Genomic DNA, 17893 nt, shown 5'->3' on the forward strand with positions numbered 1-17893 from the left:
ATTGTCAGTAGTGATGTAATGATGGGTCAGTGTTATTGTATATAGAGGTCACTGTACAGGGAGGAGGAGATAAGCTGTGACATCATCTATTGTCAGTAGTGATGTAATGATGGGTCAGTGTTATCTATATAGAGGTCATTGTACAGGGAGGGGGAGGAGATAAGCTGTGACATCATCTATTGTCAGTAGTGATGTAGTGATTGGTCAGTGTTATCTATATAGAGGACATTGTACAGGGAGGGGGAGGAGATAAGCTGTGACATCATCTATTGTCAGTAGTGATGTAATGATGGGTCAGTGTTATCTATATAGAGGACATTGTACAGGGAGGGGGAGGAGATAAGCTGTGACATCATCTGTTGTCAGTAGTGATGTAATGATGGGTCAGTGTTATCTATATAGAGGACATTGTACAGGGAGGGGGAGGAGATAAGCTGTGGCATCATCTATTGTCAGTAGTGATGTAATGATGGGTCAGTGTTATCTATATAGAGGTCATTGTACAGGGAGGGGAGGAGATAAGCTGTGGCATCATCTATTGTCAGTAGTGATGTAATGATGGGTCAGTGTTATCTATATAGAGGACATTGTACAGGGAGGGGAGGAGATAAGCTGTGACATCATCTATTGTCAGTAGTGATGTAATGATGGGTCAGTGTTATCTATATAGAGGTCATTGTACAGGGAGGGGAGGAGATAAGCTGTGGCATCATCTATTGTCAGTAGTGATGTAATGATGGGTCAGTGTTATCTATATAGAGGACATTGTACAGGGAGGGGGAGGAGATAAGCTGTGGCATCATCTATCTCCTCCCCCTCCCTGTACAATGACCTCTATATAGATAACACTGACCCATCATTACATCAGTACTGACAATAGATGATGTCACAGCTTATCCCCTCCCCCCTCCCTTTACAATGTCCTCTATATAGATAACATTGACCCACCATTGACCTTGAAAAATGTCCATAGAGCTAATTGAATCAAGTCTACTATAGACTATTGTTGCCATAAAGCATATCACTAAATGCTGCTACTAAGACTCAGGGAAGATGGCTTCCACCATAACCAAGGAGAGAAAATCTGAAATTAGAAAACAAAAAACTATTGAAAAGCGAGTCCTTTTTGTTTTCTGGTCAAAATTAAAATTGACATTACATACCTTTTAAATGGTATATCACCAATTTCCATTATACTCCAGAGCTGAATTCCAGGATTTTAAATTGAAATGTGTTTGAAATCCCCTATAGCAGTGATGGCGAACCTTTTAGAGGCTGAGTGCCCAAACTAGAACCATAATGCAAAGTGCCAACCTTTTGCAAAGTGCAACTTAAGTTGTAACACATTGCTACCTATTTTGTCAAGACTTTTAATTGTAGCAGCGTCCGGAGGGCACCAAAACAGTTGCAAGAAAGGAGAAATTCAGTTTATCATTGTAGCTTCCTTCCAGGGTCCCCTGAACAGGAAGAATTGGGGGGCCCAGGACAGGAGCTTTAATAATAATGCAGCCTTGTCTGCACCTCCTTGCCTCTCATATAGTCCCAGGCAGCTAAGGATGTGTAGCTTTAGGACTCATCACAGCACATCCTGGGGGGCCTGGGACTGCAGGAGGAGATTTTGAGTCCTGCCTGGAAACTTTGTGCTGGGGTGATGGCCTGGGTGCCCACAGAGAGTGCTCCGAGTGCCACCTCTGGCACCCGTGCCATAGGTTCGCCACCACTGCCCTATAGCCTCAGGGCTTAAAAGGATTTTAATTTGTGAGGTATTTATGACCCTATAGAAGGGGTATACATACCTGCCCTCTTCTCACTTCTATCACAGGCATCATATCACATGCCCATAAGATACTTGTAATGTCCCAGAGTTGGGGGTCACAACTACACGTCATCTCTGGTAATCTCACTGGAGTGGACCCAGTAGGCCTGATCAAGCAGGGATCTGTAACACAGAGACCCAGCTTTCCCAAGCTATTTCTAGACTTCCTTCCAGCCTGAATAGGAGGAAGTGTTGAGATGGCTTGGGAAAGCTGGGTTATATTCTCCATAAAGCTGGGTATTTAAGTTACAGAGCCCTGCAGCTTGATCTGGGTTACTGGGTCCACTCTAGTGTGATTACCAGCCCAAACTTTTGTACATCTCCAAGTACATCTTGTCTTCAGTGTCTTGTCTTGTACTTTGCCATGCCTTAAAGGGGTGATTATGACTCCCTGGTGACTCCCTATGGGGCCATTAGCGCTATATAATATATATTGTATATTGTTAGTATAGCCTGCCGGAGCTTCCTGAGATTGTTATCTAACGTGATTTCTTTCTAAGGATACTAATTGCTTTCCTGCTGAGCATGGGAAGAAAATCCAGAATGGATCCTGATGCTTCGTATCCTCCCAATTAAAGGGATCATTCATTTTATATTTTTCTTAGCTTCAGCCTTCTGGCCATCGTCATCAATTCAGAGGTTGTATAAAACCTCCTAATGTGACGTACCGATTAATAATGTCCTACCTCCTTCCTCTACATGTTACACATATAATGGCCTATACTTATAATGCCCCCAATTCTATAACCCCCAATGATGCCGCCTATTGTATAACCCCCAATGATGCCCCCAATTCTATAACCCCCAATGATGCCCCCAATTCTATAACCCCCAATGATGCCCCCTATTCTATAACCCCTATTGATGCCCCCTATTCTATAACCCCCAATGATGCCCCCAATTCTATAACCGCAACTGATGCCCCCCCAATTCTATAACCGCAACTGATGCCCCCCCAATTCTATAACCATCACTGATGCCCCCAATTTGATAACCCCAACTGATGCCCTCAATTCTGTAACCCTCGCTGATGCCCCCCAATTCTATAACCCCCAATGATGCCCCCAATTCTATAACCCCCAATGATGCCCCCTATTCTATAACCCCTATTGATGCCCCCTATTCTATAACCCCCAATGATGCCCCCAATTCTATAACCGCAACTGATGCCCCCCAATTCTATAACCCCCAATGATGCCCCCAATTCTATAACCCCCAATGATGCCCCCAATTCTATAACCCCCAATGATGCCCCCTATTCTATAACCCCTATTGATGCCCCCTATTCTATAACCCCCAATGATGCCCCCAATTCTATAACCGCAACTGATGCCCCCCCAATTCTATAACCGCAACTGATGCCCCCAATTTTATAACCCCAACTAATACCCTGAATTCTGTAACCCTTGGTGATGCCCCCCACTTCTATAACCCTCAATTATGCCCCCTATTCTATAATCCCCAATTATGCCCCCAATTATATAACCCTAACTGATGCCCCCCAATTCTATAACCCTCACTGATGCCCCCTTTTCTTTTTACACTTTCACCAATAATGTCCTGTTTATTAGTTACACCCTCACTTACTTACAGCACCTCCTTTTACTTAGCCCCCACTTTTAACCCCCTCCCTAACTTATACCATGGAGGTCATATTAGTAACCACTCAGCTTTGCGGAGAGCAGATACATTTTAAGAATCGTTTCGACTTTTGGAGATGACTTTGGATGTATTTACATGGAGACCAAACAGGAAAGTTGGGTGAAGTGGCTACAGATCATTGAAATCCACTGCCCCCCCCCTATTTATTTCTCCAATCTTTGCAAAACGGCTATACAACCACAAAATCTATATTTTGTGAACACACACCCTAACTCCTTCAAATCATCCTCCAAGTTGATCTGTTCCTGGTAAAGCTGTGTGGCGACCAAGACGGTTGCCATTCCAGTTCTTACATGATTGATAATCCTACTTTCCCAGAATCCTCAATGGCAAAAATCTTACTAATCAATGAGCACATGAGGAAAGCTGGGTGAAGCGGCTATTTAGAACCCGGCGCTGTGTAAATTAGCCCTTAATCGACAACAAACCATCATGGCTCAAGGTTTATCTGTTCATAGAGTGCCTACCAATATGTCAATAATCTATTCTACTTTCCCAGGCTCCTGAATGGCAATCGGGCTGGAATACTTGTTTTGTATTTAATTGTCCTGGGTGTTATAGTTGCCTCTATACAACCCAATGACTGCCCCCCCCTCCTCGGTGCCTTGTATACTGTCACACCGTATATACATCTCCCGGCTGCTTTCCTACTGCAGGCATCTGGCTGATTCCTTGCTCCTCTATAGGCAGGTCCATCCTTTTTTCATCTTTGCTGCAGTTAAAGGTGTCATGGCCGGGAAGTCCAAGGCAATGGGTGATTATTTTGTCTGCGCTCATCTAGGCGTGATGCCGGGGAATCCTTGGAGAATAGAATCTGCCTGTTGAGATTTCCCTGCTCGCTGCCTGTGATTCCCCCTCTGTCTCTGCGCTCTGTAGTACGTCCTTCCCATCCCAGCTCGCTCGAGCGCTAACATGTTGTGAATTCATTTGCTGAATGACACCGGCCTGGCTGCAATCGGCGGTGCGACCCGAGGAGAGCGAGACATGTCCAGGAGTTGTAGATGAAACAACCGGTTAAGAGCTCGGCACAACGGTGAGTCAGGAATTATCCATCTCCACCTTCTACTACACACATCCAAGACATCACACGCCTTAGTCGTGTATCACACAACCGCCACCGCCATCCAAGCCTTATTGTAAATTATTTAGAGCAGAAGAGTGAATGTGATACATTTCTAAGCTCGGAGAGATCCCATAGGACTACACCTCACGGAAAGCTCCTTCCATAGAATCTGCAGGAAGATGAGAACATCACAAGAGCTTCTTCTCCTTCTCACATACATCTGGCTATAGGAAGTGTTTGGAATGATTACCCTATGGGAAAAGTAAGAGGATGCTGTAATCTCCGTGACCCGAGCTATGATTGCCTGCAGGGGATGATGAGGGGGAAGGCTACCACTAGAACCAGTCTCGTAAAACCTTATTCTTGTGGTTAGGTATCGGCACTGAATATCTTAAGTATAATGTAGGTGTTGCATTTGTGAGATGATGGAGAGAGTTGAAAATTTGATGTTCCCTACTCTTGTCAAGGTGAAACAATGAAAGGCTAGTGGTTTAGGGAACCATGAAGGGTAGGGGTGATGGAACCATAAAGGACATTGATGGAGAAATGATGAAGGCTAGTGGTGTAGGAACCATTGAGAGGGATGGGAGAAACCTTAGTGATGGGGGTTGTGGAAGCATTGAGAGTAGTGGTGGTGCGGGCATTAAGGGTAGGGGTAGTGGAACCATGAAGAGTAGTGGTTTTAGATCCATAAAGAGTAGAGGTAATGGAACTATAATGTGTAGTGTTTTTGGAACCATGAAAACTAGAAGTGGTGGAAGAATTGGTGTAGAGGGCGAGCAGGATTATTGGGCGTATTGTTGGTGGATCCATAAAGAGTAGGGGTGGTGGTGCCATAAAGGGGGTGATGAAGGTGGAACTAGAATGAGTAGTGTTTGTGGAACCATATGGGGTAGTGTTGGTGGAGCCATATAGGGTAGTGTTGGTGGAACCATATAGGGTAGTGTTGGTGGAGCCATATTGCGTAGTGTTGGTGGAACCCTATAGGGTAGTGTTGGTGGAACCCTATAGGGTAGTGTTGGTGGAGCCATATAGGGTAGTGTTGGTGGAGACATAAAGGGTAGTGATGGTGGAGCCATATAGAGTAGTGTTGGTGGAGTCATATAGGGTAGTGTTGGTGGAGCCATATAGGGTAGTGATGGTGGAGCCATATAGAGTAGTGTTGGTGGAGCCATATAGAGTAGTGTTGGTGGAACCATAAAGGGTAGTGATGGTGGAGCCATATAGGGTAGTGTTGGTGGATCCATATAGGGTAGTGTTGGTGGAGCCATATAGAGTAGTGTTGGTGGAACCATAAAGGGTAGTGATGGTGGAGCCATAAAGGGTAGTGATGGTGGAGCCATAAAGGGTAGTGATGGTGGAGCCATAAAGGGTAGTGTTGGTGGAGCCATAAAGGGTAGTGATGGTGGAGCCATAAAGGGTAGTGTTGGTGGAGCCATAAAGGGTAGTGATGGTGGAGCCATAAAGGGTAGTGATGGTGGAGCCATAAAGGGTAGTGTTGGTGGAGCCATATAGGGTAGTGATGGTGGAGCCATAAAGGGTAGTGATGGTGGAGCCATAAAGGGTAGTGATGGTGGAGCCATAAAGGGTAGTGATGGTGGAGCCATAAAGGGTAGTGATGGTGGAGCCATAAAGGGTAGTGTTGGTGGAGCCATATAGGGTAGTGATGGTGGAGCCATAAAGGGTAGTGATGGTGGAGCCATAAAGGGTAGTGATGGTGGAGCCATAAAGGGTAGTGATGGTGGAGCCATAAAGGGTAGTGATGGTGGAACCATAAAGGGTAGTGTTGGTGGAGCCATAAAGGGTAGTGTTGGTGGAGCCATATAGAGTAGTGATGGTGGAGCCATATAGGGTAGTGTTGGTGGAACCAAGAATGATAGTCTTGTTAAAACCTAAGGATAGCAGTGATGAAACCATAAAGGGCAGTTGTGGAACCATAAGGGTATTTGATGGTAGAATCATAAAGGGCTAGTTATGGCAGAATCAGAATAGTAAAAAGGCTACTGGGTAAACTTGTAAAGGGTTAAATAAAAGCCTGTTAAGGTGATATCTGCTCATTGGCTTCTCAAATGTTGGGGATCATCTGTTGAAAAAGGGTCCAGTTTTGCAGGCAGAACTTTTGACATTAATGACGTATGAACCACCACCCTGCGACTTGGCACCACCCGATACTGCAGCTCATTCTGGGTTCAGAGGTTTGGAGGCGGAGATATGTACATTTCTTGATGCCAATCTTCTATAGCAGGGGTCGGGAACCTATGGCTCGCGAGCCAGATATGGCTCTTTTGATGGCCGCATCTGGCTCGCAGCCAGGGCTCCTATCCAGGGGCATAACTACAGCCGCAGCTGCTGCTACGGTTCCTTCCAAGAACAGGGTCCTGTTGCCCCCGGCTGTAGTTATACCCCTGGATGTATTCGGCAGAGCAGCGCAGGGGTACGCGGGGTTAATTCAGGGGCGGCACCTCCGTCTCCCTCCCTGCAGCAGCCTCCTCCTTGTGTGATAGAGGGAGGGGAGGAGACTGTCTGCCTGCAGCCAATCCCCGCGCTGGATGTAGCAGCGCGGGAGATTCATACAGAGGAGAGAGCTGAAGCACCTGAGGAGAAGGTCCAGCACCTGAGGAGAAGATCCAGCTCCTGAGGAGAAGGTCCAGCACCTGAGGAGAAGGTCCAGCTCCTGAGGAGAAGGTCCAGCACCTGAGGAGAAGGAGTCAGCAGCCACGAATCAGCGAGAGATAAGTCCTTCCTCCCCCCAGTGTCTCCTCACACTGCCTTAACCCCTTAGTGTCCTGTGTGCAGGAGCAGCTATGAGGCTCCTAAGTGTCTCTTACAGACCCCTCTGCATCATCCCCTCATATCTTCCCCTTCCACTGCATATCTACATTAATGTGAGGTTCTGCAGCAGCTGCGACACGTAATAGCTAGAACCCAAGACAAAATTGTGGTGCATGTCAGTAATAAATGTGACGCATGGTAGAGCTAAACAGTAACAGCCCCTTTAGGTGCAGATTTTTCTGTCTTGTGGGACACAGAGCAGCCGCCACACAAAACTGGTACAAACACATACATGTACAAGCTCCAAAGATGTTCTATCCAGTGCAAAGTCACCAGAAAACTGGTGCAGACACTTTAATAAATGTGTACTATAATGTTGGCATCTGTATAGGGATGTTCTGCAGCGGTTGGCTCATGTATGGGGATGTTCTGCAGCGGTTGGCGTCTGGGATGTTCTGCAGCGGTTGGCTCATGTATGGGGATGTTCTGCAGCGGTTGGCACATGTATGGGGATGTTCTGCAGCGGTTGGCATCTGGGATGTTCTTCAGCGGTTGGCATCTGTATAGGGATTTTCTGCAGCGGTTGGCGTCTTTATAAGGATGTTCTGCAGCGGTTGGCGTCTGTATAAGGATGTTCTGCAGCGGTTGGCGTCTGTATGGGGATGTTCTGCGGCGGTTGGCGTCTGTATGGGGATGTTCTGCGGCGGTTGGCGTCTGTATGGGGATGTTCTGCAGTGGTTGGCGTCTGTATAGGGATGTTCTGCAGCGGTTGCATGTGTATGGGGATGTTCTGCAGCGGTTGGCGTCTGTATAGGGATGTTCTGCAGTGGTTGGCGTCTGTATGAGGATGTTCTGCAGCGGTTGGCGTCTGTTTGGGATGTTCTGCAGCGGTTGGCGTCTGTATAAGGATGTTCTGCAGCGGTTGGCGTCTGTTTGGGATGTTCTGCAGTGGTTGGCGTCTGTTTGGGGATGTTCTGCAGTGGTTGGCGTCGGTATAGGGATGTTCTGCAGCGGTTGCATGTGTATGGGGATGTTCTGCAGCGGTTGGCGTCTGTATAGGGATGTTCTGCAGTGGTTGGCGTCTGTATGAGGATGTTCTGCAGCGGTTGGCGTCTGTATAGGGATGTTCTGCAGCGGTTGCATGTGTATGGGGATGTTCTGCAGCGGTTGGCGTCTGTATAGAGATGTTCTGCAGCGGTTGGCGTCTGTTTGGGATGTTCTGCAGCGGTTGGCGTCTGTATAGGGATGTTCTGCAGCGGTTGGCATCTGTATTGGGATGTTCTGTAGTGGTTGGCATCTGTATTGGGATGTTCTGCAGCGGTTGGCATCTGTATTGGGATGTTCTGTAGTGGTTGGCGCGTGTATTGGGATTTTCTGCAGCGGCTGGCGCGTGTATGGGGATGTTCTGCAGCTGATGGCGCGTGTATTGGGATTTTCTGCAGCAGTTGGCGCGTGTATGGGGATGTTCTGCAGCTGATAGCGCGTGTATTGGGATTTTCTGCAGCGGTTGGCGCGTGTATGGGGATGTTCTGCAGCTGATGGTGCGTGTATTGGGATTTTCTGCAGCTGATGGCGCGTGTATTGGGATTTTCTGCAGCGGTTGGCGCGTGTATGGGGATGTTCTGCAGCGGTTGGCGCGTGTATGGGGATGTTCTGCAGCAGTTGGCGCGTGTATTGGGATTTTCTGCAGCGGTTGGCGCGTGTATTGGGATTTTCTGCAGCGGTTGGCGCATGTATTGGGATTTTCTGCGGCGGATGGCGCGTGTATTGGGATTTTCTGCGGCGGATGGCGCGTGTATTGGGATTTTCTGCAGCGGATGGCGCGTGTATTGGGATTTTCTGCAGCGGATGGCGCGTGTATTGGGATTTTCTGCGGCGGATGGCGCGTGTATTGGGATTTTCTGCAGCGGATGGCGCGTGTATTGGGATTTTCTGCGGCGGATGGCTCATGTATTGGGGGGCTTATGCAGCTCCTGGTCCTGCTTATCATTGACTTTTGTAAATTGAAGCTACAAGTTCCCTATGGGACTGTGCACCCTCTTTTTTTGTTTGCTTTATTTAAGACCAACACTTTTAAAGGGACACTGACAGAACAATGGCTCCAGCAGTCATTAGTACAGCAAGGAGTGTTCCTCTCTGCTGTACTGGGCCACCACTGGACCGAAACAATGGTAATTCCCTGTAAAATAAAAAATGGCTAATTTACATTGGAGCTTGCCATGCATCTTGTCCTGCACTCCGGATGCTGCTTTCTTCTGCGCATGCCTGAAAGCAGCATCTCTCATCAGGTGGGAAGAAGCCAGATCCAGACAGCACATTAAAAAGAAGAAGCCAGAGTGCTGGGGGAGATGTCCTGCATCACGATCTCGAATGTAAATTATGTATTTTTTTATTTTAAAGGGAATTACCATTGTTTTGGCCGAGTTGTGGCTTAGTACGGGGGGGGGGGGGGGGACTCCTTGCTGTACTAATGACTGCTGGAGCGATTGTTCTGTCAGTGACCCTTTAAACATATTGTACGGCTCTCGCAGAATTATATTTTAAAATTTGTGGCGCATATGGCTCTTTCAGCCAAAAAGCTTCCTGACCCCTGTTCTATAGTGCTGGTTTATGACAGGAGTGCCGGACGATGATGGTTATTATCATATACAGAGTCCTGGGGCTGTATGGATTGTGGGTTCTCTGTGGTTGTCAGTCCTAGATGTTGAGGAGTGATTGAAAAGGAAACCTAATTAATAGTTCTATGCAAAGCCGATATTATAAAATGAGCTAATTGTATATTATTACAGCCTTTCTACGCTATAATATAGGGGGGGGGGGGATAAATATAGAAGAGAACAGGTGTTCACTGTGAGTAATTCTACTCTATGTTATACTTTTATATATTAGTTTTAGTCCATTATTTCTTAAAAGAGCAAAAAGGAAAAACTGAACTATAGCCGTTAACCAAACCTCCATCTTAAAGGGAAGTGCACCCATCTTCTGACTTGTAGATACTGCATTGGGGGTGGGGGGGTCCAAGATTTTAAATAATTTCCGATTTCCAAAACTGATTTCAAGAATAGCATCAGTTTCTTTATTGTCTTTTGTCAAAAGATACTAACATGAGGATCCATTAGAACTTGTGAGGAACCATCAAAGTTGTCATAGCTCAATCGAGCCAACACTGTAGACAAAGCCTACGGCCAATTACAAATTCTTGTTGAAAATCAGAATGTAGCCATTTTTTAAAATCCATATTATCAATGAAATACTGAGATCTCCTGGCATCAACCATGGGTCACCATAAGATACAAGAATGCCCTGGTAATCTTGGTGACCATACAGCCCCATGTTATGACCATTAATGGTAGAACCATAATGACCACTAAGATCCAAAGACTTTTTGATGAATATACAACGTTAGGCGGATCCTAATGTTCATAGAACTTTGTTGTAATCTTTATGACTATAGAAGCTGGTGGACCTAGTGACCTAGAACCCTATGTTGACATTACTGACCCTGATGTCTTATAACTTTGTTGATTTTGGTGACCACAGAAACAACCATGTTGAGTTCCTCGTGATATAGAACTCAATGTTGATCCTGTTTATTATAGAATGTGGAGCTTTTCATGACCATGAACTCTATGTTCATCTGGTGGAACCTAAAACCAACCATGTGGAGCTTGTAAAGTTTTAGAACTCCACGTTGATTTTGGTGATCACTAAACCAACCATGTGGAGTTCCTCATGATATATAACTCAATGGGGCAGATTTACTTACCCGGTCCATTCGCGATCCAGCTGCGCTTTCTCTGCGGTGGATTCGGGTCCGGCCAGGATTCACTAAGGTAGTTCCTCCGACGTCCACCAGGTGGCGCTGCTGCGCTGAAGTTCCCCGAGGCCCGCCGGAATGCACTGAAGTTCACCGGCCTATTCCTGGTGAAGGTAAGCGCGAGTCCCACAACATTTTTTTTTTTTTTAAATGCAGCGGTTTTTCCGAATCCGTCGGGTTTTTGTTCGGCCACGCCCCCCGATTTCCGTCGCGTGCATGCCAGCGCCGATGCGGCACAATCCGATCGTGTGCACCAAAATCCCGGGGCAATACAGGGAAAATCGTCACAAATCGGAAATATTCGGGTAACACGTCGGAAACCGCGTATCGGGCCCTTAGTAAATGACCCCCAATGTTGATCTTGGTTACTATAGAATATGGAGCTTTTCATGACCATGAACTCTATGTTCATCTGGTGGAACCTAAAACCAACCATGTGGAGCTTGTAAAGTTTTAGAACTCCACGTTGATTTTGGTGACCACAGAACCAACCACATGGAGCTCTATGTGCCTTGGAACCATATGTTGATATTTGTGACCATAGAACCAAAAAAATAGAGTTCCTCCTGATCTAGAACTTTATGCTGATCCTAGTGCTCATAGAACAAACATAACCCCTCCCCAATTTCTGGAACAGTCCCACTAGGAAATGTCTGCTTCAAGGTTGAGCCTGACATTGTACATCAGTGTAATTCACTTCAATGCAACTAAACCCATAGACAAATGATTTCTGGAAGAAAACTTCATTGCTTTTTTTTCCAATACTGCCCAACCCCTTTAAATCAATAGCTAAGTGATGGTCATCTGTTGATTGTATTGATCGTCCGAGTGCATTACACGTCTGCATGCGGTGACATAAATATTGTGAAATTTTTTTAAATGTTGATGCTAATTAATAAATCCGCGTTAAACAAGGGCGCCATGTGCGCTGGCAGCGACCTCCAGCTATAAGAAATAATTAAAAATTCATCATAAGTAAAGATGGAATTTAATTACGCTCATGGATTACCTTCAGGGACAGTGACCAAAATAATCTGTGTCAACAGGACGTGCAGTATCGGTCTCCGTATTATGTGTCCTGGCGCTGGTTCCAAGTCAATGTAACATTCTCATAGAATATAGTGTAAAATACAACATAATAAAGTATAATAAGTGATGGGGGAAGTAGTAATATAAAAGAAGGGCAGATATCCATCAATGTCAACAGAGGATGGAGCTCCATCCCCCTCCTCCCTCTTTCTAGATTTCTTTCTCTTAAAGGGAGTCTACCACCTCCACCAAACATTATAGTCTACCGGCCGAATGTTGTAGAAGAATTCACTGCGATTCTCTTTATACCTTTGATTATTTCCGTCAATTTAAAGTTTCTAAGAAATTTTCCTTTAAAACCAGTGAGCTTACTCTCCTCTTTTTTCATAAATCATCTATTATTATTATTTATGTCCATGATTTCCAAGAAATCCCCATTTAAATCCATATGTTAATGGGGCAGTTGGTGCACCCGAGTGTGCACCTGGGACGCTACACTTCCTGTTAAACTCACTTCTCTTTACTCCTAGTCCATCCACTAGCTTCTAACAACATAAATGTCCTGCTTATCTGACCGGGGGGGGGGGGGGGGGGGATAGCTGTGCTTTGTGTGCTGAGGACACTCCACGGGTGCACCAACTGCCTCATTGGCATATGGATTTAAGTGGGGATTTCTTGGAATCATTGGACAGAAATAATAATGGTATGTAGCTGCTTTATGAAAGGGGAGGAGAGTCAGCTAACCGCAAGTCTTCCTGCTCTTATCAAACACAAGGAATTGGTGAGTACAGACAAAATTTTGCTCAAAGCACAACAATGAATGAGGAGATGCACAAATCCAGCTCCAAAAAACTATCCATGATGATCTGCAAAGATATAGCTGACTGGTTGGGATGGCAACAGTTGAACCACCACCAATTTTATATTGTAGATGTATCCATCAATATCTAAACTCCAGAAAACTTGTAGAAACTATGATTAAAATGTAATAATTTTTTATTCAAATCTTCCCTTTATGATAAACTAATCAGATTAATTCTGCCAATCAGCTGTAATCTAAAAAAATAATTCAATTACTCAATTTCCCAGCAGCTCCCCCGCAGGGGAAATGTAATATTACATCTTGCCAAAAAAAAAATCAATGGTCTCCGTACAATGAATGGATGTGCCAAGTCCTCCAAGACACTGGCTAATGGCCGAGCCTGATAGATGATAGACCCTGCTCCTCTACGCTATTATTTTGGAAGGTTTCTCAATCCGAGAAATTCCTTTAAACGCACTTGCACCATGTTCTCCCGGCTGACAGTATAATATGTGACCCCCATTGTGTTGTGATTGGAGGTCCTCCGCATTTACTGCCCTGGCAGTCTATAGAGGTTTTCGGCAGTGTCTTGCTTGGAAGCGGTGTCTCCATTAATCACATCCAGACATGATGAGCCTCTGACACTGTCTCCGAAACCATGGACTGAAATTGCTGTTTTTATCTGAAGGATGACATAAAAGTGACGTTTGATGCGCCAGATTAATGCAATCATTCGCCTCTTGTATGAACCCAGATTGTGTCTTTTTTCTTGCATTGGTTGGAAATAGAATGTTTTTAATCTGTCATCTGTCTTACGATTACCTACTGGTCATAACTGCTCATTTAAAGGGATTTTCCAGACTAAAAACATCTGATAAGAATGGAACAGGAAGCAGACAGCGCCGTTCTCTGTGTAGTGGTCAGAGCAGGTGACTGCACTGATTAGAATGGGAGTTGAGCTGCAGTCCAGGGACTACACATAGAATGGAGTTGTCTACTTACAATTCTATTTTCTGTTTTATAGCTGCACATGTGGGGGTGCTGGATGCTAGACCCCCACTAATCTGATATTAAGAACCTATCCATAGGATAGGTCATCAATGTTTTAATGCAGTAAACTCCTTTAAGAAGGGATTAACATCCACTGCAGAAAAGCATCACTTTTAAGTTAGATTTTTCACCTTCATGCAGCTTTAACAAAATCCATTGAAGGGTTTTCCTTCTTAATAATAATAATTCCTTTATTTATATAGCGCACACAGATTACGCAGCGCTGTACAGAGCCTTCCAAATCAGTCCCTGTCACCAATGGGGCTCACAAGCTAATCAACCTACCAGTATGTTCTGGAGTGTAGGAGGAAACCGGAGGACCCGGAGGAAACCCACTATATTCGTTATCCATGGTCTCCTTCATTCCAAAATCAACTTTTTATAACCATGCTAATGAGCATGGAGTGGGAAGGGCTTCATGCGGCAGTCACCGCCTCCTAGTACCGCCCCCTCATGAATATGCCAGACCACTTTGAGCGCGGTCCGCAGTTCCTATAAAGCTAGCAGTTTATAACTGCTAAAATTGGGCTAGCGCTAGGAGCTGCTGACTTTAGTAAGTAGTTTCTAGTGCCTTTTTTTATGGGTGACAGGTCCTTTTTAAGTAGCTCTCCACTGTGAGGACCTTTTCATAAATCTTTCAATTGGCTTTAGACATCTTACAATGAAACATTCAATTGTTCAGCTACAGTTTCCTCCAACTACCCCATATACAGAGAAAAATAAAGCTTGGATTTGACTGCATGCAAACTGAAAAAAAAAAAATTCCACCCTCGTGCAACTTTAACTTAATATTCTACATTGTTTCCTTAAAGTGTTTTCTATTTTCTCGGACTGTCTTATTGTTCCCAGGACAATCTGTTTTTTCTTCCTCCCGTGGATATTAAAACGATTTGCTGTCTCCGAACATGGCGAAAACAAACAAATCTGTCGCCCTGATTAAATCAGGAACTTGTGTGCAAACAACGCAATGTATCTCTGCCTATCCATACATCTAAGGGATTGTAGGCAATAGGGACAATAGTATCCATTGGTTATGTAATACGGACAACCCTGTAAGGGCAATAAAGACCTATGTATGAGAATTTTTGAGAAATTTAGTGTTTTGTAGGAATTTCATTAAAATTGACTATTTTTAAATTAAAAATTAATTAAAAACATTTCTCATTATTTACATTTTGGCAAAATTAGAGCAAAAATTGTTTAATGATTGTTGGGATATGGGAGCAATTTATCTTACATATTTAAATATTATATGGTATATACAAAAGTTCATAACTTTTTGACTTTTTGAATTTAAACTTTTTTAAAGGGGTTGTCGGAGTTAAATGTATTTCCGAGTGCCCAAAAATGTTATTGTGAAGCGCAATCCAACGCTGCAGCCCCCCAAGGACGTTCCATAGAGAACAACTTGAAACTTCGCCCATAGGATCCTGCAGGACAGTGAATTTGGAACATTCTGCTGCTGATTGGCTGCAGCAGTCACATGACACGGGTCCATAATGGAGACCAGAGCTCATACACCAATCGGCAAGCTATCCCATTTACTGTGGACAATCGGGTGACTTGAAATAACCACAACATCCCTTTAATTCAGCTTCCTGTGAAATTGACCAATGAAACATATTGTGAATAATGAGACCACTCCCACGAGGAGCAGAGACTGATGTGAGTGATAACAGTCTCTATAGCACTGCAAAATATGTTGGTGCTAAATAAGCAACAGACGTTAATTAATAAATGGAAACATAACATTGAACTAAGGGGTAATAGACAAGGAGGCCTGAGGAACCACCATTACATTTCTAAGTTATAGTGCAGTGTTTGGTTCCTTCTTCAGGTTCCCAAAAATAAAGTTGTTCCTGAATCCTTAACTGCACCTATTTGGCTCCAGATTGGCCCCACTACCTTGTATACTAAAACAACCATTCACAGAACTGAGAGAGGTCACATGACATATAAGTACCGCCCCCGAAGAGCTCTGTTTAACTTTGAGAGGCCTGTACTGGTCCCCTGATTAAATCTAGGTGGTAAAAAGATGACAGCACAATCCCATGAATATTATTGGTTATTTCTTTATGGTGTAATCAATAAAAATAGAGGTTTATCCAAAATTAACAAAAAAAAAAGGATTTTAATTTTTTTTTAAAAGTGGTGCCCATTGTGTCTTTAGTCTGCTTTTGCCCCCTCGTTGAAGTAATTTGAGATGCAATACTAAAAACAGCCTTTAGGCTAGTGGGGGCACTGTTTGAAAAAAAGGTCATTTTTGTTTTTTGTCTTTACCCAGAAGGCCCAGTTGATTTCTGAAGTCATTTATAATAAGAACGCTTTGAAAACTGTTGCAAAGGGAAAAAACGAGGCGCTTCCCTCCACTTCCTCTAAAACCTGAATTCTGTGCCCTCATTGCTAAGCAACAGGATAAAAGCATGAAAATAGGACAGGCTCGGCTGAGGCGCTGCATACTTTCACTAGGCTAATATTAATTTCTCCAATTTAAGCCGGTAGTCAGATTAACCAATTATTTATGATCGCGGCTCATGCCTTCAATATGTATTTGATACTGCACAGCAAATTAAAGGGGAAGATTAACAGGGCTGCTTTCCACCAGAAACAGCGCCACACCTGTCCATAGGTTGTGACTGGTATTGCAGCTCAGCCTCATTACATGGATGTGAGCTACAAAACCAAACACACCTTGTGGACAGGTGCGGTGCCCATTTTGGAAGAGGATATCGATGAACTGTACATCCAATTATTATTATTAATTATTATCATTATTTATAATACTGTAGCAACACTGCAGAGGCTTCTTCTCCGTATAGTAATGAAATGTGATGTTTTTAATTAACCAGCAGAGATGACTCCATGTATATATGTAGACCCTTGGGCAGCGGAGTTGTGTGCCGCCCCTCTACCGCACCCATTGCTTGGCAAGAATGTAACATGTTAATATATGGAGGAAGATTGTCATCAGCTCTTTAGCCTGGTGGGTCTTAGTATCTGCCAAGGTTTGTCTGGTTGTAACATTGTGCTTAGCAAGTAGTCTTAAAGAGATATAACACTAAAAGCAGGACTCAATCACTATGTGTGGGAGGGGTAATCGGGGCTATCACTGTCAATCACTGTGTGTGGGCGGGGTAATCGGGGCTATCACTGTCAATCACTGTATGTGGGAGGGGTAATCAGGACTCTCACTATCAATCACTGTATGTGGGAGGAGTAATCAGGATTCTCACTATCAATCACTGTGTGTGGGTGGAGTAATCAGGACTCTCACTGTCAATCACTGTGTGTGGGTGGAGTAATCAGAACTCTCACTGCCAATCACTGTGTGGGCGGAGTAATCAGGACTCTAAATGCCTTTCTTAGGAGTCCATTGAGGATTTACTGTACTTTTAACTTTTTAAATACTGCTCAAAACAATATTAACCTATATAACTATGAGCTCAGTTTCTCTTCCCTGAGATTTATCTCCATTATATCTATTGCCTTGACAATTATCATTAATAAAATAACTGGAGAAGTTCTTTATATTGTGCATTGAATGCAGTCGAGACTCATTTAATTGGTGTAAAACTCTGCAAATACATGTAAATTGATGCTATTTTGGGTGACTGTGTCATCATTTACATACATTTGCCTGGTGGTAAGTTTTGCCCTACACGCATATCATTAATAAACCTCAAAATAAACCTTCACGTGTCAGTGATGGAAAGTGAGAAAACTGTGATGCTTTATGGAGGAGGATGCTTTTTTAATCTTGTACAACCCCTTTAAGCCTTAAAGGGATCATTGGATAACGGCAGGAACGGGGGGACATAGAACAGACTGACAGGGGATCCCAGAATGACTAATCTACTTGTTGATAAGCCTCAGCCCCAGCAC

General features: G+C 44.2%; 1 protein-coding gene across 3 annotated transcripts in view; it reads left to right on the plus strand.

Moving 5' to 3' along the window:
* Window positions 1-17893, plus strand: part of CDK14 (cyclin dependent kinase 14) — a 317114-nt gene that overhangs the window by 43234 nt on the left and 255987 nt on the right. The window contains exon 1 of one of the 3 annotated variants that reach the window (XM_072154289.1): window positions 4117-4511. The exons of the other annotated variants lie outside the window; for them this stretch is intronic. The gene's annotated coding sequence lies outside the window, so the exon portion shown is untranslated. Of the gene's footprint in view, window positions 1-4116; window positions 4512-17893 lie in introns of those variants that run through there. 3 annotated transcript variants of the gene reach the window in all.

The sequence above is a fragment of the Engystomops pustulosus genome, chromosome 5 (genome assembly GCF_040894005.1).
Source record: "Engystomops pustulosus chromosome 5, aEngPut4.maternal, whole genome shotgun sequence".
Lineage (NCBI taxonomy): Eukaryota > Metazoa > Chordata > Amphibia > Anura > Leptodactylidae > Engystomops > Engystomops pustulosus.